The sequence below is a fragment of the Rhinoraja longicauda genome, chromosome 1 (genome assembly GCF_053455715.1).
Source record: "Rhinoraja longicauda isolate Sanriku21f chromosome 1, sRhiLon1.1, whole genome shotgun sequence".
NCBI classification, from domain to species: Eukaryota; Metazoa; Chordata; class Chondrichthyes; order Rajiformes; family Arhynchobatidae; genus Rhinoraja; species Rhinoraja longicauda.
The window spans coordinates 140,156,342-140,181,640 of record NC_135953.1 but is presented as its reverse complement, the minus strand read 5'-3'; the positions used below and the strand labels follow the sequence as shown (position 1 = coordinate 140,181,640).

The 25,299-nt window shown below is 48.1% G+C and overlaps 1 protein-coding gene across 6 annotated transcripts in view; it reads left to right on the top strand.

Annotated features, from left to right (window-relative positions):
• Positions 1 to 248: 248 nt before the first annotated feature.
• The window catches only part of LOC144597829 (tripartite motif-containing protein 2), a 130,809-nt gene continuing 105,758 nt past the window's right edge, over positions 249 to 25,299 (top strand). For 2 of the 6 annotated variants that reach the window (XM_078407494.1, XM_078407531.1), the window contains exon 1: positions 249 to 538. The gene's annotated coding sequence lies outside the window, so the exon portion shown is untranslated. Of the gene's footprint in view, positions 543 to 3,813; positions 3,922 to 5,688; positions 5,927 to 25,299 lie in introns of those variants that run through there. The other 4 variants (XM_078407512.1, XM_078407522.1, XM_078407541.1 and 1 more) reach the window with 3 other exon arrangements.

The following is a 25,299-nucleotide window of genomic DNA, read 5'->3' as shown; positions in this document are numbered from 1 at the left end:
TCACACACATACACTACACACACCCACATCACATACATACATCACACACGTACATCACACACATACATACATCACATAAACACACACATACATACATCACACACATAAACAATCACCCAGGTCCTGTGAACAGATTGCTGCTCAACAACGAAGCGTCTGCTTTTCTCTCCCGTCTCCTCTCCACCCCCTCAGTCTCCCTCGAACATATGAGCTCAACAGCAGAGCAGAGCAGAGCAGCAGAGGGCTGGGTTATTGGCTGGCGGCTGGCTGTCCTGCAGGGCTGCAGGGCTGCAGGGCTGCTGATCCCTCCCTGTGTCTCGCTCTCTCCGAAAGCTGCCTGTGTTTTGTCGGGTCGTCATTGTGGAGCCGGCAGACGGACAGAGAGAGAGAGAGAGAGAGAGAGAGCTTCACCGCTGCAACACAATGGGCAATTCAACATAGTCACCCTTTTTCTTGTTGCTGTTGTTGTTGTTGTTGCTGCTGCTGCTGCTCCTCCAGGCTGTACAAAACACATGAGAAAAGCAATCATGTTGGACATGTAAGTAAGTAAGAAAGAGAGGAGTAAGCTTTAATTTTTGGGTTGCTGTTGTGGCTGGAATGGATACCATTGATTTGCTAACAATGTCTGAGAACGTTTATAAATCAAGCTTTCACTAAATTAGCTGGCAGAGGATAAATAAGTATAACAAAAGCTAATCATTAATCTTCACTAGATATCTTTGGTTATCTGTAGATTTGCTGAAAGCAAAAAAGAGAATGTTTGATTTATTATTATGGCAGTACCGTTAAATAGGCGAGGATTTCCTACCCTACCACACACCCACACACCACACCCCACACCCCACACCACACACCCCACACCCCACACCCCACACCCCACACACACACCCCACACACACACACCCCACACCACACACCCCACACACACACACCCCCCACACACACCCCACACACACACCACACCCCACACACCACACCCCCCACACACACCCCACCACACACCCCACACCCCACACACACACACCCCACACACCCACACCCCACACCCCACACACACACCCCACACCACACACCCCACACCCCACACACCCCACACCACACACCCCACACCACACACCCCACACACACCCCACACCCCACACACACACCCCACACACTCCCCCCACACACCCCACTCCCCACACCACACACACACCCCACACACACCCCACACACACCCCACACACACACCACACACCCACCCACCCCACACACCCACACCCCACACACACACACCCCACACACACACACACACCCCCCCACACACACACACCCCACACACCCACTCCCCACTCCCCACACCCCCACCTCCAACATCATCATCAGTGTTTACATTTTTACATTTTAAAATGTCGTTTTCAAGTGTGTAAGCTACATTTACCATTTCAGTTCATCTTAATTTATCATCTGCCATTAATTGTATCAATGTGTTTGGATGCGGTCCTATTTGATTGTTTTCCATCGTTGTTAATTGCCGACAGACTATGTGTGTGTGTTGACTATATTGTTGCAACGAATTTTTTTTCCAAAGGTGGCATTTATTTTCCAGAGGAGAATAGATGGAATTCTCCGTCCTAGATAGTGGTGGAGAAATCATTTGATGAGTTTATAGTCCGAAGTGCAAAAAAAAAAGTCTGGTCATCGAGGAATTGTGAGAATTTTGCACAGAATTTCAAACAATAAAAGGATGGAACCGCAAGGAAGGCCCATCCCTGCAATTGCTGATGCAGAAAGATGGAGCCGTGTACAAAATGAGACAAGCAAGCACTGGGTCAAAGTGACGACTGTCTTTGTTCAAACCCATAAATTCACACAGTTTAGAAGGATGAGAGGGGAGTCTTTTCGAGATGTATAAAATTATGAAAGGACTGGACAAGCTGGATGCAGGAAAAATGTTCCAAATGTGTGTGTGTGTGTGTGGGGGGGGGGGGGGGGGGGGGGGAGTCCAGAACCACAGTCTAAGAATAAAGGGGAGGCCATTTAAAACTGAAGTGAGAAAAAAAAACCTTTTTCACCCAGAGAGTTGTGAATTTGTGGGATTCTCTGCCATAGAAGGCAGTGGAGGCCGATTCACTGGATGAATTTAAAAGAGAGTTAGACAGAGCTCTTGGGGCTAGTGGAATCAAGGGATATGGGGAGAAGGCAGGCACGGGTTACTGATTGTGGATGATCAGCCATGATCACAATGAATGGCGGTGCTGGCTCGAAGGGCCGAATGGCCTCCTCCTGCCCCTATTTTCTATGCTTCTATGTTTAGTCGTTTTTCTTCAGGTGACCTTTACTATTTGTACTTCTGCTTCTTAATAGGAAAATTATACAGAGATGTGGAATGAGACATTCCTGGTCACTTGTGGGATCTCGACATTAGTATTACAAAAGCATTTGGGGCTGCTTGTAGAGGATTATAAACAGCTAGGTTTGGGCAATGATAATGTTGTGGGAAGGAAAGTAAAGGAAATATTTGTTAGATTGCACGATTTATGAAGGATACATAGAAACATAGAAAATAGGTGCAGGAGGAGGCCATTCGGCCCTTCGAGCCAGCACCGCCATTCATTGTGATCATGGCTGATCCTCCACAATCAGTAACCCGTGCCTGCCTTCTCCCCATATCCCTTGATTCCGCTAGCCCCGAGAGCTCTATCTAACTCTCTTTTAAATTCATCTGGTGAATTGGCCTCCACTGCCCTCTGTGGCAGAGAATTCCACAAATTCACAACTCTCTGGGTGAAAAGGTTTCTTCTCTCCCCAGTTTTAAATGGCCTCCCCTTTTAGTCTTATCATATCATATCATATCATATATATACAGCCGGAAACAGGCCTTTTCGGCCCTCCAAGTCCGTGCCGTCCAGTGATCCCCGTACATTAACACTATCCTACACCCACTAGGGACAATTTTTACATTTACCCAGCCAATTAACCTACATACCTGTACGTCTTTGGAGTGTGGGAGGAAACCGAAGATCTCGGAGAAAACCCACGCAGGTCACGGGGAGAACGTACAAACTCCTTACAGTGCAGCACCCGTAGTCAGGATCGAACCTGAGTCTTAGACTGTGTGGCCCCTGGTTCTGGACTCCCCCAACATTGGGAACATGTTTCCTGCATCTGGCTTGTCCAGTCCTTTCATAATATTATACATCTCTATAAGATCCCCTCCCATCCTTCTAAACTCCAGTGAATACAAGCCAAGACAGTTGTGCTGAAGAGAGTCGGCAGAGGGGATTCACCAGGGTCTTGTCTGGATGAGAGGGCTTTCATTTGGGGCAGGACATTAATTAGCTGGGCTTTCGTTTTCCTGGAAGGGGTGAACTGAAAGTTTAAAAATTGTAGGAGACCAAGATGGAGGACCTCACTCAAGTCTTTTTCACCATAGTTGGGGTGGTGACAAGGCGTGAAGTGAGAGGAAGAACTTCATAGACAATAGGGGGAGAAGGAGGCCATTTGGCCCTTCGAGCCAGCACCGCCGTTCATTGTGATCATGGCTGATCATCCACAATCAGTAACCCGTGCCTGCCTTCTCCCCATATCCCTTGATTCCACTATCTTTAATACAATACAATACAATATATCTTTATTGTCATTGTACAGGGGTATAAAGAGATTGGGAATGTGATGCAATAAATTAATTAGCTAGTCAGTATTAAGAAGGCAGGTACGGGATATTGAGTTGGATGATCAGCCATGATCATATTGAATGGCGGTGCAGGCTCGAAGGGCCGAATGGCCTACTCCTGCACCTACTTTCTATGTTTCTATGTTTCTATGACACAGGTTTAAGGTGAGTGTGGCGAGATTGAACGGCAATGTGAGGGGCAACCTTCTCCACTCCGAGGGGAATGGGTATCTAAAACGAGCTGCCAGAGGAGGTGGTTGAGGCAGGTAATGTAACAGTATTTTTTTTTAAAACTCTTGGGAACATGGATGAAAAGATTTAGAGGGATGCAGATCAAATTTATGCCGATAGGATGAGCTTATAGAAACATAGAAAATAGGTGCAGGAGTAGGCCATTCGGCCCTTCGAGCCTACACCGCCATTCAATATGATCATGGCTGATCATCCAACTCAGTATCCCGTACCTGCCTTCTCTCCATACCCCCTGATCCCTTTAGGCCACAAGGGCCACATCTAACTCCCTCTTAAATATAGCCAATGAACTGGCCTCAACTACCTTCTGTGGCAGAGAATTCCACAGATTCACCACTCTCTGTGTGAAAAAAAACTTTCTCATCTCGGCCCTAAAAGACTTCCCCCTTATCCTTAAACTGTGACCCCTTGTTCTGGACTTCCCCAACATCGGGAACAATCTTCCTGCATCTAGCCTGTCCAACCCCTTTAGAATTTTGTAAGTTTCTATAAGATCCCCCCTCAATCTTCTAAATTCCAGCGAGTACAAGCCGAGTCTATCCAGTCTCGGGGCATCTTGGTTGGCATGGATGAGATTGGGTGAAATGCCCATTTCTGTGCTGTGTAACTGATTTTAAATTATTGGCACAGCTCCTGCAAAGAGGAACACGCAGTATATTGGGCATGATGTTGCATTATTCTATAAAGTAAACATTTTCTGATTGCAATATAATCAGTAATGAGTAAATTAAAAATAAATCCTTTGAGCGCCACACGTTGGCACTGTGAGGCAGCAGGTTTATGAGCCGATAGAGCTGTTGCTGCCTCATGGTGCCGGATTTGATTCTGTCTTCAATAGACAATAGGTGCAGGAGGAGGCCATTCGGCCCTTCGAGCCAGCACCGCCATTCAATGTGATCGTGGCTGATCATTCTCAATCAGTACCTCGTTCCTGCCTTCTCCCCATACCCCCTGACTTCGGGGTGCTGCCTATGTGGAGTTTGCATGTTCTCCCTGTGACTGCATGAATATCCCCCCGGTTGCTCCGGCTTCCCCCCCCCCCACACATCCCAAAGTCACGTGGGTTTGTAGATCTGCACATTTGCCTTCAATGGGTAGTGTGTATACGAAAGTGGGATAACATAGAATTAGCATGTACTCGGAGGGCCAAACCCCATCTCCATGATGCACCTTAAAACAAAGCTTATTCATGCCAGTGAAGGTGGGTTCACCATCGGCAGTCACTGGAAGCGAGTGTGACTGTCCTCTCCATAGGGTCGGACGCCTGTCTGTGCGTGACTTTGTTTAACGTGGGGAGACTGGTGCACAGACAGCCACCACACGGTCCTTGACAGATCTGGGTCAGGATCCAGTGGCGCGGAGTCCAAGACGACCGGGGACCCTTTTCTGCCGCAGCCTTCATCCATCCGCCTTCCCAGCCGTCGTGACGCTCCACTAAAGTCAGCCGCCATCCTCCCTCCGCCTGTTCCACCGTTGAGGTCTTGGTTGGATCGCTCTTTGTCAGGGACCTCCCCCTCGACCTTACCGCCATGGGTGACCCTACCAGGAGCGTAGCTCCAGACGGCATCGCTCTCAGGATCTCAGGACCACACGAGCTTCTCCACCGCGATATGGTGACAATCCACGGAGAAGTGCTTTTCTTGCCAGAAAACATGAACTTTATGAAATATTTCCCTGTTAATTGGGGTTTGCTGGCAAGGTCGGCGGTTCCTGTTATTCTATGTGCCCTTGAAGCTGTTGGTGAGTTGCCTGTGTAAACTGTTGCCGTCCTTCCTTTCAAGGTCCTCCCACAGTGCCAATGGGGACGAGTTCCGAGATTTAGATGCAGCAATGAACTTTGAGCCAGAAATGTGTGCAACTTGAAAAGGAAGCTTGCAGGTGCCGATGTTCCTGGGCATCTGCCGTGCTCGCCTTTGATGGTGGATGTTACATGCCAGAGAACACAGAGCGACCTGTGTGTGCTAGGGTGGCACGGTGGTGCAGAGGTAGAGTGGCTGCCTTCCAACACCAGAGACCCAGGTTCGATCCTGACTACCTGTGCTGTCTGTACAGAGTTTGTATATTCTCGTGGGTTTTCTCCGGGTGCTCCGGTTTCCCTCCCACACTCCAAAGATGTACAGGTTTTGTAGGTTAATTGGCTTCTGTAAATTGTGAATTGTCCCTAGTGTTTAAGGTTAGTGCTAGTGTAATGGTCGGCACGGACTCAGTGGGCCGAAGGGCCTGTTTCCATGCTGTTACTCTAAAGTGTAAGTGCAGTATGTTTTGTAAACGGTACACAAGTAGTCAATAGACAATAGGTGCAGGAGGAGGCCATTCGGCCCTTCGAGCCTGTACGCACCACCATTCAATGTGATCATGGCTGATCATTCTCAATCAGTACCCCGTTCCTGCCTTCTCCCCATACCCCCTGACTCCGCTATCCTTAAGAGCTCTATCCAGCTCTCTCTTGAATACATTCAGAGAATTGGCCTCCACTGCCCTCTGAGGCAGAGAATTCCACAGATTCACAACTCTCTGACTGAAAAAGTTTTTCCTCATCTCCGTTCTAAATGGCCTACCCCTTATTCTTAAACTGTGGCCCCTTGTTCTGGACTCCCCCAACATTGGGAACATGTTCCCAATAGTCAGGGGGGGGGTGGGGGGAATTTTTAGTGTGGCTAATGGGGTGTCAATGAAATGCACTGGCTTGTATTGGGATTGCCTCTTGAGCTCTTTCCACCTTGTTTTGCATTTCTCAAAAGCCCTGTCCGATTTACCCACACAGACCTTGCATGCGTTTCCATTTTCTTTTTGTCCATATTTACAACCTCCTTGGCCATCCAAAGTTCCCTCACATTGCCTCCCTTCACCCTCCTCCTGACTGAAGCAGGCCAGTCCTGAACTTTGCTCAGCTGGCCTTTATATTAATATCATGTGTCAGATGTGGACTTTCCCCACTAACAACTGTTCCCAAAGTACCTCTCGCCTTATGGTGATGTAATTTGTCTTACTCCAATTTAGTAACTTCAAGCAAGGCTGAGACTTATCTCCAGTCAAAACAATCTTAAAACCTATGGAAGGTAGACACAAAATGCTGGAGTAACTCAGTGGGTGAGGCAGCATCTCTGGAGAGACCCTTTTGAAGAAGGGTCTCAACCTGAAACGTCACCCATTCCTTCTCTCCTGAGATGCTGCCTGACCTGCTGAGTTACTCCAGCTTTGTGTGAAATAAATGCCTTCGATCTGTACCAGCATCTGCAGTTATTTTCTTACACTTCTTCAGACTGATGTCGGGCGGGACAAAGATAGAATGTAGTCGGAGACAGTAAGACTGGTGGGAGAACTGGGAAGGAGAGAGGGGATAGAGAGGGAAAGCAAGGGCTATCTCTCTTGCTAGATAGAAGAGAAGTCAATGTTTATACCGCTGGGGTGTAAGCTACCCAAGCGTAATATGAGGTGCTGTTCTTCCAATTTGCGCTGGGCCTCACTCTGACAATGGAGGAGGCCTAGGACAGAAAGGTTAGACTGGGAGTGGGAGGGGGAGTTGAAGTGCTGAGCCACCGGGAGATCAGGTGGGTTAAGGCGGACTGAGCGGAGGTGTTCAGTGCAATGATCGCCGAGCCTGCGCCTGGTCTCGGCGGTGTAGAGAGTTGTATAGAGACTGTATAGAGCTGTTGAAGCAGCATTCCTCCCTGCAAGTGGAGCGGTTTATGCTCCTGGCATTCTTCTAGGTGGTCTGAGGGTATGAGGAGATTTTGTCACTCACAAAATGCCCAGCTACTCCCTGAGCCACAGTATTTATTTGGCTGGTCCATTCAAGTTTCTGGTCAATTGTCGTAGAGTGATAGTGTGGAAACAGGCCACTTGCCCACACAGGCCAACATCTCCCAGCTACACCAGTCCCACTTGCCTGCCTTTGGTCACATATCCCTCCCAACCTGTCCCATCCATGTATCTGTGTAACGTTCTTAAATGTTGGGATAGTGTTGTAGTTCGTGACCTGTTAACAGAAACAGTCAGACAACTGAGTACGTTTAATCTCTTTATTCTACTCGCCCAGGTGGGAGAGAGCCGAGGCACTGGAGCGTTCAGAAACGCTCAGGCAGCTAGTGTAGCCTCTCCCTCCGAAAACTCACATTCACACACACTTTATACCCGTAATACATGTGCCAGTACTTTTCCATCGCTGCCTTATATGGCAAGTTTACAATGTCCTATAAATCTTTATGTGTCCTTCAGGACCTCCGTGTCTTCCATGTCCATCATGACCCACGTGACCTATGTGACCTCTCCATCCTTGGGAACAAAGGGCAGTCCATGTGGCAAGATGTTCTTCTTAACAGATCAAAGCTTTGAAGGCCGGTTGCCGATATCGGACGGATGCGATCAGCCATAAACCGCGCTACGTTTTGCCAAACAGGATGCCTCAGCAATTTAACCAAGCTGGAATATTTTGCACTCTTGCAATAGCACCCACATAGCTGCTTACCTAATGTTAACCCTTACAATAATCCCAGCCTCAACTACCTCCTGTGGCAGCTTGTTCCATGCACCCACCACCCTTTATGTGAAAACGTTACCCCTCAGGGCGGCACAGTGGCGCAGCGGTAGAGTTGCTGCCTTACAGCGAATGCAGCGCCGGAGACCCGGGTTCCATCCCGACTACGGGCGCTGTCTGTACGGAGTTTGTACGTTCTCCCCGTGACCTGCGTGGGTTTTCTCCGAGATCTTCGATTTCCTCCCTCACTCCAAAGACGTACAGGTTTGTAGGTTAACTGGGTTGGTAAATGTTAAAATTGTCCCTTGTGTGTGTAGGATAGTGTTAATGTGCGGGGATCGCTGGTCGGCGCGGACCCGGTGGGCCGAAGGGCCTGTTTTCGCACTGTATCTCCAAACTAAACTAGACTCGGATCCCTATTAAATCTTTTCCCCTTCACCTTAAACCTATGTCCTCTGATCCTCGATTCACCTACTCTGGGCAAGAGTGCATCTACCTGATCTATTCCTCTCATGATTTGATACCCCTCTGTAAGATCACTCCTCATCCTCCTGCGCTCCAAGGACAGAGTCCCAGCCTGCTCAACCTCTCCCTATAGCTCAGACACGCTAGTCCTGGCAACACCATCGTAAATCTTCTCAGCACCCTTTCCAGCTTGACATCTTTCCTACAGCATGGTGCCCAGAACTGAACATAACGCTCTAAATGTGGCCTCACCAATGTCTTATACAACTGCAATACTAATCTCCAAGGTATTGATAGTGGTGGGGGGGGGGGGGGGGGGGGAGAATCTCAGCAATGTTAATTCCAGCGAATGTTGAAGGTAGATGAACTTGTTGGAGATGGTCATTGCCCGTATTTCTGTGGTACAAGTATTACTGGCCACTTAATAGCCTGTTTAGAGATACAGCGCGGAAACAGGCCCTTCGGCCCACCGGGTCCGCGCCGACCAGCGATCCCCGCACATTAACACCATCCTACACACACTGGGGACAATTTTTACATTTACCAAGCCAATTAACCTACAAATCTGTAAGTCTTTGGAGTGTGGGAGGAAACCGAAGATCTCGGAGAAAACCCACGGTCAGGTCACGGGGAGAACGTACAAACTCCGTACAGACAGCACCCGTAGTCAGGATGGAACCCGGGTCTCCGGCGCTGCATTCGCTGTAAGGCAGCAACTCTGCCGCTGCGCCACCGTGACCGCCCAAATATGGTCCAGGTCTTGCCGCGAGCAATTGCAAATGGAATCAAAGCACAGCACAGTGGACATCCCTACTTCTGACTGAGCGATGGTCTGATGTACCTGGAGAATGTTGCTCCTTGAACATTGCCCTGAGAAATTCCTGTAATGATGTCCCACAAGTAGGATGTTGGACCGCTGACAACCACAGTCTTCCTCCTTTCTTTGGACAAATGCAAATCTACCCGTTGGAGTCTTTTCCCTCTAGATGTCCATTGCCGTCAGTTTTAATAGGATGTTTGGTGTCAAGGGTCTTTCTCAACCTTTGTTTATTACCATCTATCTATCTATATACTAAAACTCTCGTTTGTTTGTTTGTTTGTTCCTGAACTACAGCCAAAACGGTACACGATAGCGCGACAATTCTGGGCCCACCTTACTCACCGTCGTCCCTTTGGTGCTAATGGAAGAAGTTTCATTGAAATTGGTGTTATATTTTAAAAGTTATTCACATTTTAAAGTTTAAATCTATCTCCTAGGGAGGGAGGGGGGGATAAGGGGGGTTGAGGGGAATGGAGGGGGGGAGGGGAGGGGGAGGGGGGAGAACGGGGAGGAAGGGGGCGAGAGGAGGGAGGGGGAGGGGAGGGTGCTGCACCAATGCAAGAGAGGTTTGGGCCCAACGGGGCCACTTGGTCTAGTTAGTCATTATAAATAGAATTGCACTGCATTTTGTAGGATAGCTTTAGTTTATTTAACTTTCCTTTAAACCCGAAGAATTGTTTTCAGTTATAATAATAATAATAATAATAATGCATTACATTTATATAGCGCTTTTCATACACTCAAAGACGCTTTACAGGGATTTAAAGGACATAGGGAAGTGAATAAATAGATAAATAAGTAAACGAACAGAGAAAGGAGACAGAAGGTGAGGTGACCTTCAGTGGTTGAAGGCAGTGCTGAACAGGTGAGACTTCAGTGATGTTTTGAATGTGGTGAGTGAGGAGGAGTCTCTGAGGTTATGAGGTTTTATAGCACAGAAACGGGCCTTTTGGTCTCATTCACCCATGTTGGTCCAAGTCACCCATTCCGACTAAGGTGTCCTCCTTAGCAAGACTCGTTTGCCTCAAATTCCTGCCAGCCTCTTCTATCCATGTACCTGGCCAAATGTCTTTTAAACATTGTAATTGTCCCTGCCCTACATCATCCTCTGGCAGCTCATTTCGTACACCCACCCAACTTTCCTCTTGGACCTTTAACTATCTCTTCTCATCTTCATAACGAGCGGATTTGAGTATAGGAGTACAGAGGTCCTTCTGCCATTGTATAGGGCCCTGGTGAGACCACATCTGGAGCATCGTGTGCAGTTTTGGTCTCCTAATTTGAGGAAGGATGTCCTTGCTATTGAGGCAGTGTGGCATAGGTTCACCAGGTTAATACTTGGGATTGTGGGACTGTCGTATGAGGAAAGATTGGAAAGACTGGGCTTGTATTCGCTGGGGTTTAGAAGGATGAGAGGGGATCTTGTAGAGACGTAGAAAATTTATAAAATTGTGACTGGACAAGCTAGATGCAGGAAAAATATTCCCAATGTTGGGAAAGTCCAGAACCAGGGGCCACAGTCTAAGAATAAAGGGGAGGCCATTTAAAACTGAGGTGAGAAAAAACTTTTTCACCCAGAGAGTTGTGAATTTGTGGAATTCTTTGCCACAGAAGGCAGTGGAGGCCAATTCACTGGATGAATTTAATAGAGCTCTAGGGGCTAGTGGAATCAAGGGATATGGGGAGAAGGCAGGCATGGGTTACTGATTGTGGATGATCAGCCATGATCACAATGAATGGCGGTGCTGGCTCGAAGGGCCAAATGGCCTCCTCCTGCACCTTTTTCTATGTTTCTATCCTAAACCCATGCCTTTTAATTTTAGAATCACTGACATTTCACTTTATCCATGCTTGTCGTGATTTTATTAACATCTCTACTGTTACCCCTCTGCCTATTTTACTCTAACCTATCCAAACTATTCTTCTAACTCAAGCTTTCCAGTCCAACAACATCCTCATGAAGATAGACGCAAAATGCTGGAGTAACTCAGCGGGACGGGCAGCATCTCTGGATAGAAGGAAAGGGTGACGTTTTGGGTCGAGACACCTCATCACGTTCTTGTGAATCTTTCTGATACTACCTCTTGTTTAATTACATCCTTTCTGACCAGAATTGCCCACAATCTCACTAACATTTCACGCAGCAGTAATGTGCCATCATGAATTTTGTACCCAGTGCCATCTCTGAGTATAGAAGGGTCTCGACCCAAAACGTCACCCATTCCTTCTCTCCAGAGATGCTGCCTGTCCCGCTGAGTTACTCCAGCATTTTGTGTCAGTCTGAAGAAGGGTCTCGACCCGAAACGTCGCCCAAGTGGGCTGAGGAATGGTTGATGGAGTTTAATGCAGATAGGTTTAGAGATACAGCGCGGAAACGGGCCCTTTCGGCCCACCGGATCCGCGCCGACCAGCGATCCCCGCACATTAACACCATCCTATACCTACAAGGAACAATTTTTACATTTACCAAGCCAATTAACCTACAAACCCGTATGTTTTTTGGAGTGTGGGAGGAATCCGAAAATCTCGGAGGAAACCCACGCATGTCACGGGGAGAACGTACAAACTCCGTACAGACAGCACCCGTAGTCGGGATGGAACCCGGGTCTCCGGCGCTGCATTCGCTGTAAGGCAGCAAATTGTTACCATCAAATCGGAGGTGCAGGGTACCAAGATTTAATAAGGTTAGACTGAAGCACTCTTTTGTGCACCCGTCAATCCTGAAACCAAACATAGAACTTAATCCCAGATCAAATGTACGTTGAAGGGTCTTGAATGTGTCGTCATTTGTGATTGTAATGTTATGGTGAATGTTATGTGTCCTCCTTTCTTGTCTTACACTCTTTGTCTTTGTTGATGTTGCAAGTGGAGCTGCTGAGATGCAAGACAAATTTGAGACTTGATCTGACAATGAAGTATTATCGCATCGTAACTCTACCGCTGCGCCTTCGTGAGGTGTTACATTTTGGGAAGTCGAGTCAGGGCAGGACCTTCAGTGAAGGGCAGGGCTCTGGGGAGTGCAGGTCCATAGTTCCGTGAATGTGGCATCACAGGTAGTTAGGTAGTCGAGGTGGAGTTCGGCACATTCGTCTTCAATCACGATACTGAGTATAGAAGTTGGGATGTGATGTTGTACCTTAATCAACTCCTATGTCTTGGACAAAAGACAATAGGTGCAGGAGGAGGCCCTTCGAGCCAGCACCACCATTCAATGCGATCATGTCTGATCATCCACAATCAGTACCCCGTTCCTGCCTTCTCCCCATACCCCCTGACTCCGCTATCCTTAAGAGCTCTATCTAACTCTCTCTTGAAAGCATCCAGAGAATCGGCCTCCACTGCCTTCTGAGGCAGAGAGTTCTACAGAATACAGAGAATACAGAATACAGAGCTTTATTTGTCATTCGGTACCGAGGTACCGAACGAAATTACATTTCCAGCAGTCACACAAGACACATAACCCCCAACACAAACATCCATCACAGTGACTCCAAACACCCCCTCACTGTGATGGAGGCAACAAAACTTCCACTCTCTTCCCCACGCCCATGGACAGACAGCTCGTCCCCAATCGACCTGCACAGTCCCCGCAAGGGGATGGAAGTCCCCGCGGCCGAGCCGCACCGGGCGCTGAAAAGTCCCGAGGCCGAGCCGGGCGATTGAAGGCCCCGCGACCGAGCCGTACCAGGTGCTGAAACGTCCCGTAACCGTTCCACAGATTCACAACTCTCTGACTGAAAAGGTTTTCCCTCATCTCCGTTCTAAATGGCCTACCCCTTATTCTTGAACTGTGGTCCCTGGTTCTGGACTCCCCCAACATTGGGAACATGTTTCCTGCCTCTAACGTGTCCAATCCCCTTAATAATCTTATATGTTTCAATAAGATCCCCTCTCATCCTCCTAAATTCCAGTGTATACAAGCCTAGTCACTCCAGTCTTTCAACATATGACAGTCCCGCCATTCCGGGAATTAACCCAGTGAACCTACGCTGCACGTCCTCAATAGCAAGAATATCCTTCCCCAAATTTGGAGACCAAAACTGCACACAGTACTCCAGGTGCGGTCTCGCTAGGGCCCTGTACAACTGCACACAGTATTCCAGGTGCGGTCTCACTAGGGCCCTGTACAACTGCACACAGTACTCCAGGTGCGGTCTCACTAGGGCCCTGTACAACTGCACACAGTACTCCAGGTGCGGTCTTGCGGTGCTCTACAATAAATCGCTTGCTTAACTGTTGTCTTCTGCTGTGATGCAATAGTTTTAGTGCAGTGTAGAGATACAGCGTGGAAACAGGCCCTTCGGCCCACCGAGTACGCGCCGATCAGCGATCCCCGCACACTAATACTATCCTACACGCATTAGGTACAACTTGCAATTCTTAATTGTTTACTATATGTCGTGCGTGTTACTCGCAAGCAAAGCACCAAGGCAAATTCCTTGTATGTATACATACTTGGCCAGTAAAATGTATTCATTTCAATTCAATTATACCAAGCCAATAACTTACAATATGTACGCCTTTGGAGTGTGGCAGGAGACCCCAGAGAAAGTCCACGCAGGTTACGGGAACGACGTATAAACTCTGTACAGACAGCACCCGTAGTCAGGAACAAACCCTGGTCTCTGGCTCTGTAAGTCAGCAACTCTTCTGCCACACCGCCTGCCTGCAGTTTGGCCCAAATGCCTCCAAACCTACCCGGTCCATGTACCTGTCCAATTGTATCATCTGCAGGCTTGCTCATTTTGCCATGTACACCGACCGATCAGCCAAAACATTATGACCACTGACAGGCGAAGTGATTAACATTGATTATCTTGTTACAATGGCACCTGTCAAGGGGTGGGATGTATTAGGCAGCAAGTGAACAGTCAGTTCTTGAGGTTGATGCGTTGGATGCAGGAGAAATGGGCAGGAGTAAAGACCTGAGCGACTTTGACAAGGGCCAAATTGTTATGGCCAGACGACTGGGTCAGAGCATCTCTGAAACGGCAAGACAATAGACAATAGGTGCAGGAGTAGGCCATTCGGCCCTTCGAGCCAGCTCCACCATTCAATGTGATCATGGCTGATCATTCTCAATCTGTACCCCGTTCCTGCCTTCTCCCCATACCCCCTGACTCCGCTATCCTTAAGAGCTCTATCTAGCTCTCTCTTGAATGCATTCAGAGAATTGGCCTCCACTGCCTTCTGAGGCAGAGAGTTCCACAGATTCACAACTCTCTGACTGAAAAAGTTTTTCCTCATCTCTGTTCTAAATGGCCTACCCCTTATTCTTAAACTGTGGCCCCTGGTTCTGGACTCCCCCAACATTGGGAACATGCTTCTTGCCTCTAACGTGTCCAACCCCTTAATAATCTTATATCATATATCATATATCATATCATCATATATCATATATATACAGCCGGAAACAGGCCTTTTCGGCCCACCAAGTCCGTGCCGCCCAGTGATCCCCGTACATTAACACTATCCTACACCCACTAGGGACAATTTTTACATTTACCCAGCCAATTAACCTACATACCTGTACGTCTTTGGAGTGTGGGAGGAAACCGAAGATCTCGGAGAAAACCCACGCAGGTCACGGGGAGAACGTACAAACTCTATGTTTCGATAAGATCCCAAGCAAGGCTTGTGGGGTGCTCCCGGTCAGCAGTGGTGAGTACCGACCGACAGTGGTCCGAGGAGGGACAAACCACAAACCGGCGACAGGCAGGGTGTTGGGCGCCCAAGGCGGATCGATGCGCGAGGGCAACGAAGGCTATCCCGTCTGGTCCGAACTGACAGAAGGTCGACTGTGGCACAAGTCACAGAAAATGTTAATGGTGGTCACGGGAGGAATGTGTCACAATACACAGTGCATCGCACCCTGCTGCGTATGGGGCTGCACACGGAGGACCAACAGCACATCAGGCAGGTGGGCATAATGTTTTGCCTCATCAGGTCATAATGTTTAGGCTCATTGGAAACCTCCCTGCCTTCCCCCATCCTGCAGGATGATCACACAGCTGGCATCTTCACTGCACTAGACCAAGGAAAGTTTGAGAGACTCTATCTACATCAAAGCCTCACGCTTACTCTCTACACAGTTAGCTTCCACACTTGGATTTGCGGAGACTTGTTAGTTAAGGGTCTGTCCCACTTAGGTGACTGCCGGTGACTAGGCTTTCGCTGAACGTTTGCCGGGGTGTCGCGGGCATGATCGTGAAGAGTCTTCAATGAATCGTAGCCGATCTCGGCGCGTCGCGGAAATATTTTCCTGCTAGAAATTTCTGTGCCCCAGCTGGCTTGTCGCCAGGTATCGTAGCTTATTGCGGGCGCTGTCTGTCGCACGCTGTCCCCAGGTTTGCTAGGTTGTCGCAGATGCGTTTAGAAGCCCGTGATATTAAATTAAGAAAAGGCATTTGAAGATACCAGAAGATAGTTTTGTTTAACCAATTTATTTACCGTCAGGACATTTGACAGGTAGATTGGAGGTGACAGTTTGACGGTCAGGTGAGCGTGGGAATTTCACGATGTTTCCGAAGACGGTGTAATCTCTTAGCCAGGTGCTAGGTTCACCAAAAAAGTCACCTGTATCGACCTGACTCGGCATTGTCGTGGTCATTGTCGTGGTCATTGTCGCGGTCATTGTCGCGGTCATTGTCGTGGGGTAAAAGAAAATGTCGGCGATCTGCCACGACTTTGACAGTCGCCGGCAGTCGCCTTAAAAATCGTGTAACTGGGACAGGCCTTTTAGCGGCTCGGACGGGAGAATTTGTGACAACAAATGAGGCTCCAGGATGGTGTGTTGCTTCACTGATGCCACAATGCCTCAGAATATTCTCAAGGGGGAGGGGGAGCAGCTGGAAGTTGTTGTGCACATTGACAAGGATGCTAGCTGCTTTCTGCTGGTCCAACTGAAGCTGCACTCACTCGGGTTGCCCACTGTGGCCCCTCAGTAATTGAAGGGCAGTAGGCAAGATACAAAATTAGTACAGATGCTCCTCAACTTACGATATTGCGACTTTACGCTGGTGCAAAAACGATTAACACACATTCAGTAGAAAACGTACTTTGAATTGTGATCTTTTCCCGGGCTTTTCCTGGTCTCGTAGACCTGTCCGCAGCTCAGACCGGCAGGGTCTTACGCGGTACGACACTCTCTTGTGATGGTGGGCAACGGCAGCGAGCCGCAGCTCCGGGTCAGCCACGGTTGGGAGCAGCCACGGCTATGATGTTGGGTAGGTTGGGTGGCTATGATGTTGGGTAGGTTAGAGTCATAGAGTGATACAGTGTGGAAACAGGCCCAACTTGCCCACACCGGCCAACATGTCCCAGCTACACTAGTCCCACCTGCCCACGTTTGGTCCATATCCCCCAAACCTGTCCTATCTATGTACCTGTCCAACTGTTTCTTAAATGTTGGAATTGTCCCAGCCTCAACTACCTCCTCTGGCAGCTTGTTCCACACACCCAGCACCCTCTGTGTGAAAAAGTTACCCCTCAGATTCCTATTAAATCTTTTCCCCTTCACCTTGAACCTATGTCCTCTGGTCCTCGATTTCCCTATTCTGGGCAAGAGCTTCTGTGCATCTAGTTGATTTATTCCTCTCATGATTTTATACACCTTTATAAGATCACCCCTCATACTCCTGCGCTCCAAGGAATAGAGACCCAGCCTACTCAACCTCTCCCTAAAGCTCAGACTTTCTAGTCCTGGCAACATCCTCGTAAATCTTTTCTGAACCCTTTCAAGCTTAACAATATCTTTCCTATATTAATGAAATAAATCTGGAACAAAGAGCTTGAATCAGACCAAGAAACTATGAGATCAGCATAAAGACCCACTTAGGTGGCTATGATGTTGGGTAGGTTAGGTGGCTGTGATGTTGGGTAGGTTAGGTGGCTATGGTGTTGGGTAGGTTGGGTGGCTATGATGTTGGGTAGGTTAGGTGGCTGTGATGTTCGGTAGGTTAGGTGCATTAAATGCGTTTTCGACTTACGATATTTTTGATTTACGATGGGTTTATAATCGTAACATCGTAAGTCTTTGGAGTGTGGGCGGAAACCGAAGATCTCGGAGAAAATGCATCTGTACTTTGCATTTGTATTGAACAAGGAGAAGGATGCGGGGGATAGTGAGATCACTCTGGGTATACTAATATGCCAGGGCAGTTTAAGATGAAGAGGAGGTGCAGTTGGGATTCTTGAGGGCATGAGGGTGAATAAATCCACAGGGGCTGATGATCTCTGTGCCAGGTTATTGAGAAAGGCAAGAGAGGACAATGCTTTAGTTTTATTATTTTAGGTTGGAGATACAGTATGAAAGTCCACACCGACCAGCGATCCCCGCACACTAACACTATCCCACACACACTAACACTATCCCACACACACTAACACTATCCCACACACACTAACACTATCCCACACACACTAACACTATCCCACACACACTAACACTATCCCGCACACACTAACACTATCCCGCACACACTAACACTATCCCGCACACACTAACACTATCCCGCACACACTAACACTATCCCGCACACACTAACACTATCCCGCACACACTAACACTATCCCACACACACACTAACACTATCCCACACACACTAACACTATCCCGCACACACTAACACTATCCCGCACACATTAACACTATCCCACACACACTAACACTATCCCACACGCACACTAACACTATCCCGCACACACTAACACACTAACACTATCCCGCACACACTAACACTATCCCACACACACTAACACTACCACACACACACTAACACTTTCCCGCACACATTAACACTATCCCGCACACACTAACACTATCCCACACACACTAACACCAGCCCACACACACTAACACTATCCCACACACACACTAACACCAGCCCACACACACTAACACTATCCCACACACACACTAACACTATCCCACACACACTAACACTATCCCGCACACACTAACACACTAACACTATCCCGCACACACTAACACTATCCCACACACACTAACACTATCCCACACACACACTAACACTATCCCACACACACACTAACACTATCCCGCACACACTAACACACTAACACTATCCCACACACACTAACACTATCCCACACACACACTAACACTATCCCACACACACTAACACTATCCCGCACACACTAACACACTAACACTATCCCACACACACTAACACTATCCCACACACACACTAACACTATCCCACGCACACAAAACTATCCCACACACACACTAACACTATCCCAGACACACACTAACACTATCCCACACACACTAACACTATCCCACACACACGAACACTATCCCACACACACACACTAACACTATCCCACACACACTAACACCAGCCCACACACACTAACACTATCCCACGCACACTGACACTATCCCACACACACTAACACTATCCCACACATACTGGGGACAATTTACACTTGTACCAAGCCAATTAATCTATACGTCTTTGGAGTATGGGAGGAAACCGAAGATCTCGGAGAAAACTCACGGGGAGAACGTACAAACTCCGACAGACAGCACCCGTAGTCGGGATGGAACCCGGGTCTCCGGCGCTGCATTCGCTGTAAGGCAGCAACTCTACCGCTGCGCCACTGGGGCATTGAAGCTCTTTCTATCCAAAGTAGCTATTGGTGAGATTGCGGAGAGCAGCCAATGTGGTTCCCTTGTTTAAGAAGGGAAATGAGGATAATCCAGGATGCTGTGGGCCCATGAGCCTTGCAGCAATGGGAGGGACGCTATAAGGAGAGGATTCTTGCAGATAGGATTTACTTGCTTTAGGTGGAGAGAGGACTAATTGGGGACAGTCAGCATAGCTTTGTGTGTGTGTGTGTGTGGGGGGGGGGGGGGGGAGCGACAGGTCTTGCTAAACTGTGTTTATTGCAGCGGTACCCACAGTGATTGCTAAGGGGAGGGCAGTGGATGTGGTCTGAATGGACTTCGGTAAGGCATTTGTCAAGGTTCCTCGTGGCATGGCATGTTGGATCCATGGAGACAGTAGATTGCATTGAAAATTGGCTTGGCCATTGAAAGGGTAGTGGTGGCAATGTGTTAAAGCTGTCACGTGAGGAAAGATTGGAAAGACTGGGCTTGTACTCACCAGAATTTAGAATGATGAGAGGGGGTCTTATAGAAACTTTTAAAATTATAAAAGGACTGGACAAGCCAGATGCAGGAAAAAAATTCCCAATGTTGGGGGAGTCCAGAACCAGGGGCCACACAGTCTAAGAATAAAGGGGAGGCCATTTAAAACTGAGGTGAGAAAAAAATCTTTTCACCCAGAGAGTTGTGAATTTGTGGAATTCTCTGCCGCAGAGGGCAGTGGAGGCCAAATCACTGGATGAATTTAAAAGAGAGTTCGATAGAGCTCTGGGGACTAGCGGAATCAAGGGATATGGGGAGAAGGCAGGCACGGGTTACTGATTGTGGATGATCAGCCATGATCACAATGGATGGCGGTGCTGGCCCGAAGGGCCAAATGGCCTCCTCCTGCACCTATTGTCTATGTTTCTAAAGCTAGGTCTGTGATCAGTGGCGGTTTACAGGGGTCAGTGTTGGGAGCTCTGTTTTTTATGATTGGATAAAAATGTGGAAGGGTAAGTTTATAAATTTGCGTATGAAGTAAAAATTCACGGAGTTGTAAACGGTGAGAATTGCTGTCTAAAGATTGGACAAAGTCAGCATGGATTTATGAAAGGTAAATCATGTCTGACGAATCTTATAGAATTTTTTGAGGATGTAACTAGTGGAGTGGATAAGGGAGAACCAGTGGATGTGTTATATCTGGATTTCCAGAAGGCTTTCGACAAGGTCCCACATAAGAGATTAGTGTGCAAACTTAAAGCACACGGTATTGTGGGTTCAGTATTGACGTGGATAGAGAACTGGCTGGCAGACAGGAAGCAAAGAGTAGGAATAAACGGGTCCTTTTCAGAATGGCAGGCAGTGACTAGTGGGGTACCACAAGGCTCAGTGCTGGGACCCCAGCTATTTACAATATATATTAATGATTTGGACGAGGGAATTGAATGCAACATCTCCAAGTTTGCGGATGACACGAAGCTGGGGGGCAGTGTTAGCTGCGAGGAGGATGCTAGGAGGCTGCAACGTGACTTGGATAGGTTAGGTGAGTGGGCAAATGCATGGCAGATGCAGTATAATGTGGATAAATGCGAGGTTTTCCACTTTGGTGGCAAGAACAGGAAAGCAGACTATTATCCGAATGGTGGCCGATTAGGAGAAGAGGAGATGCAACGAGACCTGGGTGTCGTGGTACAGCAGTCATTGAAAGTAGGCATGCAGGTGCAGCAGGCAGTGAAGAAAGCGAATGGTATGTTGGCATTCACAGTGAGGGGATTTGAGTATAGGAGCAGGGAGGTTCTGCTGCAGTTGTACAGGGCATTGGTGAGACCACACCTGGAGTATTGCATACAGTTTTGGTCTCCTAATCTGAGGAAAGACATTCTTTCCATAGAGGGAGTGCAGAGAAGGTTCACCAGATTGATTCCTGGGATGGCAGGCCTTTCATATGAAGAAAGACTGGATAGACTCGGCTTGTATTCGCTGGAATTTAGAAGATTGAGGGGGGATCTTATAGAAGCTTACAAAATTCTTAAGGGGTTGGACAGGCTAGATGCAGGAAGATTGTTCCCGATGTTGGGAAAGTCCAGAACAAGGGGGTCACAGTTTAAGGATAAGGGGGAAGTCTTTTAGGACCGAGATGAGAACGTTTTTTTTCACACAGAGAGTGGTGAATCTGTGGAATTCTCTGCCACAGAAGGTAGTTGAGGCCAGTTCATTGGCTATATTTAAGAGGGAGTTAGATGTGGCCCTTGTGGCTAAAGGGATCAGGGGGTATGGAGAGAAGGCAGGTACGGGATACTGAGTTGGATGATCAGCCATGATCATATTGAATGGCGGTGCAGGCTCGAAGGGCCGAATGGCCTATTTTCTATGTTTCTATGTTCTAGCTACACTAGTCCCACTTGCCTGCACTTGGTCCATATCCCTCCAAACCTGTCCTATCCATGCAACTGTTTCTTAAATGTATAGGAAAATAACTGCAGATGCTGGTACAAATCGAAGGTATCACAAACTGCTGGAGTATCTCAGCGGGTCAGGCAGCATCTCAGGAGAGAAGGAATAGGTGGCGTTTTGGGTTGAGACCCTTCTTCAGACTGTTTCTTAAACGTTGGTATAATCCCAGCCTCAACTACCTCCTCTGGCAGCTTGTTCCATACACCCACCGCCCTTTGTGTGACAACGTTACCCCTCAGATTCCTAGTAAATCTTTTCCCCTTCACCTTGAACCTATGTCCTCTGGTCCTCGATGTACCTACTCTGGGCAAGAGACTCTGTGCATCTACCCAATCTATTCCTCTCATGATTTTGTACACATCTATAAGATCTCCCCTCATCCTCCTGCGCTCCTGTTGTTGCTGGACTTGTATGCTTGAGTTATAAGGAGAGGCTGGTATTAATTCCTTTGTGGTATAAGAGGCTAAGGGACAACTTTATTGAGCTGTAGAAAATCATCAGGTGCACAAATAAAGCCTTCTGTGATTTCGTAAGGGGTGGTGGTTGATTCTAAAAGTAGAAGGCATATATGCTTAAGTTCAGGGCGGCACGGTGGCGCAGTGGTAGAGTTGCTGCCTTACAGCAAATGCAGCGCCGGAGACTCGGGTTCGATCCTGACTACGGGCGCTGTCTGTACGGAGTTTGTACGTTCTCCCCGTGACCTGCGTGGGTTTTCCCTGAGATCTTCGGTTTCCTCCCACACTCCAAAGACGTACAGGTTTGTAGGTTAATTGGCTGGGTAAATGTTAAAAAAAACAAAAATCGTCCCGAGTGGGTGTAGGATAGTGTTAATGTGTGGGGGTTGCTGGGCGGTGCGGACCCGGTGGGCTGAAGGGCCTGTTTCTGCGCTGTATCTCTAAATCTAAAAATCTAAGTTGAGAGAGGAGGGATTTGAGAAGGACAGGGGGCGACTTTTTCACTCAGATGCCAGGGGAAGCTACAGAAGCAGATACGAATTTGAAAAGACATTTGGACAGATTAATGGATAGGGGTATGTTGAGGGCTATGGGCCAAATGTTGTTAAATGCTAACTACCCAGAGCATCAGATGAGAAGGCGCAGTCTGAGGTAAAGAACCAGGGGAAATAATGTTCTGGAGCTGGCCATGTTAGTGGTTCGCGGCCTATTGCAGGACGGTCTGTAAAGCACGTCACCCAGGACTTGGGTAGTAGACAGGGTGATCAAGCAGGCATTTGACACGCTTGTCTTCATTGGGAAGCCATAGTCAGGATCGAGCCTGGGTCTCTGGTGCTGTCAGAGGACATGGTGGAATCAGATAGAATCATTACATATGAGTGAGGTTTGGACAGATTCTTGAATGGACAAGGTGTGGAAAGATAGGGACCTAATGTGGGCAAATGGGATTAATGTAAGTAGGCAAAATGTGGAGGTAGGAACTGCAGATGCTGGTTTGGACCAAACCTTTTCACAGGGTGGTGGGTGTATGGAACAGAGGCGGTAGTTGAGGCAGGGACTATCCCAAAGTTTAAGAAACAGTTAGACAGGTACATGGATAGGACAGGTTTGGAGGAACATGGACCAAACACAGGCAGGTGGGACTGTGGTAGCTGGGACATTGTTGGCCGGTGTGGGCAAGTTGGGCCGAAGGGCCTGTTTCCACACTGTATCACTCTATGACTCTAGTGTAGCTGGGGCATGTTGGCCGGTGTGGGCGAGTTGGGATGAATGGCCAGTTTCCACACTGTGTCACTCTATGACTCTAGTGTAGTTGGGACATGTTGGCTGGTGTGGGCAAGTTGGGCCGAAGGGCCTGTTTCCACACTGTATCACTCTATGACTCTAGTGTAGCTGGGACATGTTGGCTGGTGTGGGCAAGTTGGGATGAAGGGCCAGTTTCCACACTGTATCACTCTATGACTCTCTGACTCTATAACTTGGTTGGTCTGTACAGGTTTATCTGAAGGGCCTGTTTCCACACTGTGTAGCTTTCATTCTATGCCACTGAAGGTAAGTGGGAGGGAGTAACAGGGGATGTGGAGCAGAAAGTGGCAGGTGATAAGCTGACAGAGGAGGGAAAAGATAATAGTTTGCATTCGGTGGGGTGGGGGGGGGGGGTGGGGGGGAGTGATAGAAAAGGTGGTTGGTGGTGGTGGGGATGTAGCTGAAATTGGGGAATTCAATGTTCACGGAGGGTATTATCCACAAGGAGCAATGGCCAAACTGGGAATGTTGTCTGAGGCATCAGATGGCTGTGGCCTGATAGAAGTTTATAAAATTGAGAGGCAGTGATTGTGGAGGCTGAGGTACACGGGTAGAAATATCAAAGGCGAGAGGACACAGCATTAAGATAGGAGGTGAGAGGTTAAAATGAAATGTTCATCGCTTTGAGATCAGGGAGGGGGAGATTTTAAAGGGAACTCGACGACCCGTGGAGCCGTTGGGTTTCCATTGTGACGCCAGTCATATGAAGACGGATGTGTGAGATCAAAATGGCCGTCTCATCTTGTATTTTTTTGTGCACGTTCCCGAAATACAGCCAAACGGTACACGAGAGCATAACAATGTGAACAAAACTTGATACTGCTCACCACAGGCTTATAGTGAGTAAGGTGCCCCTAAAACTGATGCGCTATCGTGACACACACACACACACACACACATACACACACCCCGCACGCACGCACACACACACGCGCACACACACAGCACGCACACACACACACCCCCCACACACACACACACATACACACACCCCGCACGCACGCACACACACACACACACCACACACGCGCACACACACCCCGCACACACACACACGCGCACACACACACCCTGCACACACGCACACCACGCACACACACACACCCCGCACGCACGCACGCACACACACACACACCCCCCACACACACCCCACACACACACACACACACACACCCCACACACATACACGTACACACACACACCACACACACACACACACACACCCCACACACACACACGTACACACACACCACACACACACACATTTTTATTTATATATATATATATATATATATATATATATATATACTTATATATATATAAATGTTCAGTCTGAAGAAGGGTCTCGTCACCCATTCCTTCTCTCCTGAGATGCTGCCTGACCCGCTGAGTTACTCCAGCATTTTGTGAAATAAATACCTTCGATTTATACCAGCATCTGCAGTTATTTTCTTACACTATATATATAAAATATATAATACTAGACCAAGTGGACCCGTTGGGCCCAAACCTCTCCTTCATTGGTGCAGCACCCTCTCCTCCCCCTTCCCCTCCCCCTCCCTCCCCCTCAGCCCCCCCCCCCTATCCTCCCCACCTCCCTCCCGTGGAGGTAGATTTAAACTTTAGAATGTGAATAACTTAAAAAACATAACACTGATTTCAATGAAACTTCTTCCATTCGCACCAAAGGGACGACGGTGAGTAAGGTGGGCCTACAATTGTCGCGCTATCGTGTACCGTTCTGGCTGTAGTTCAGGAACAAACAAACAAACAAACGAGAGCTTTAGTATATAGATAGAT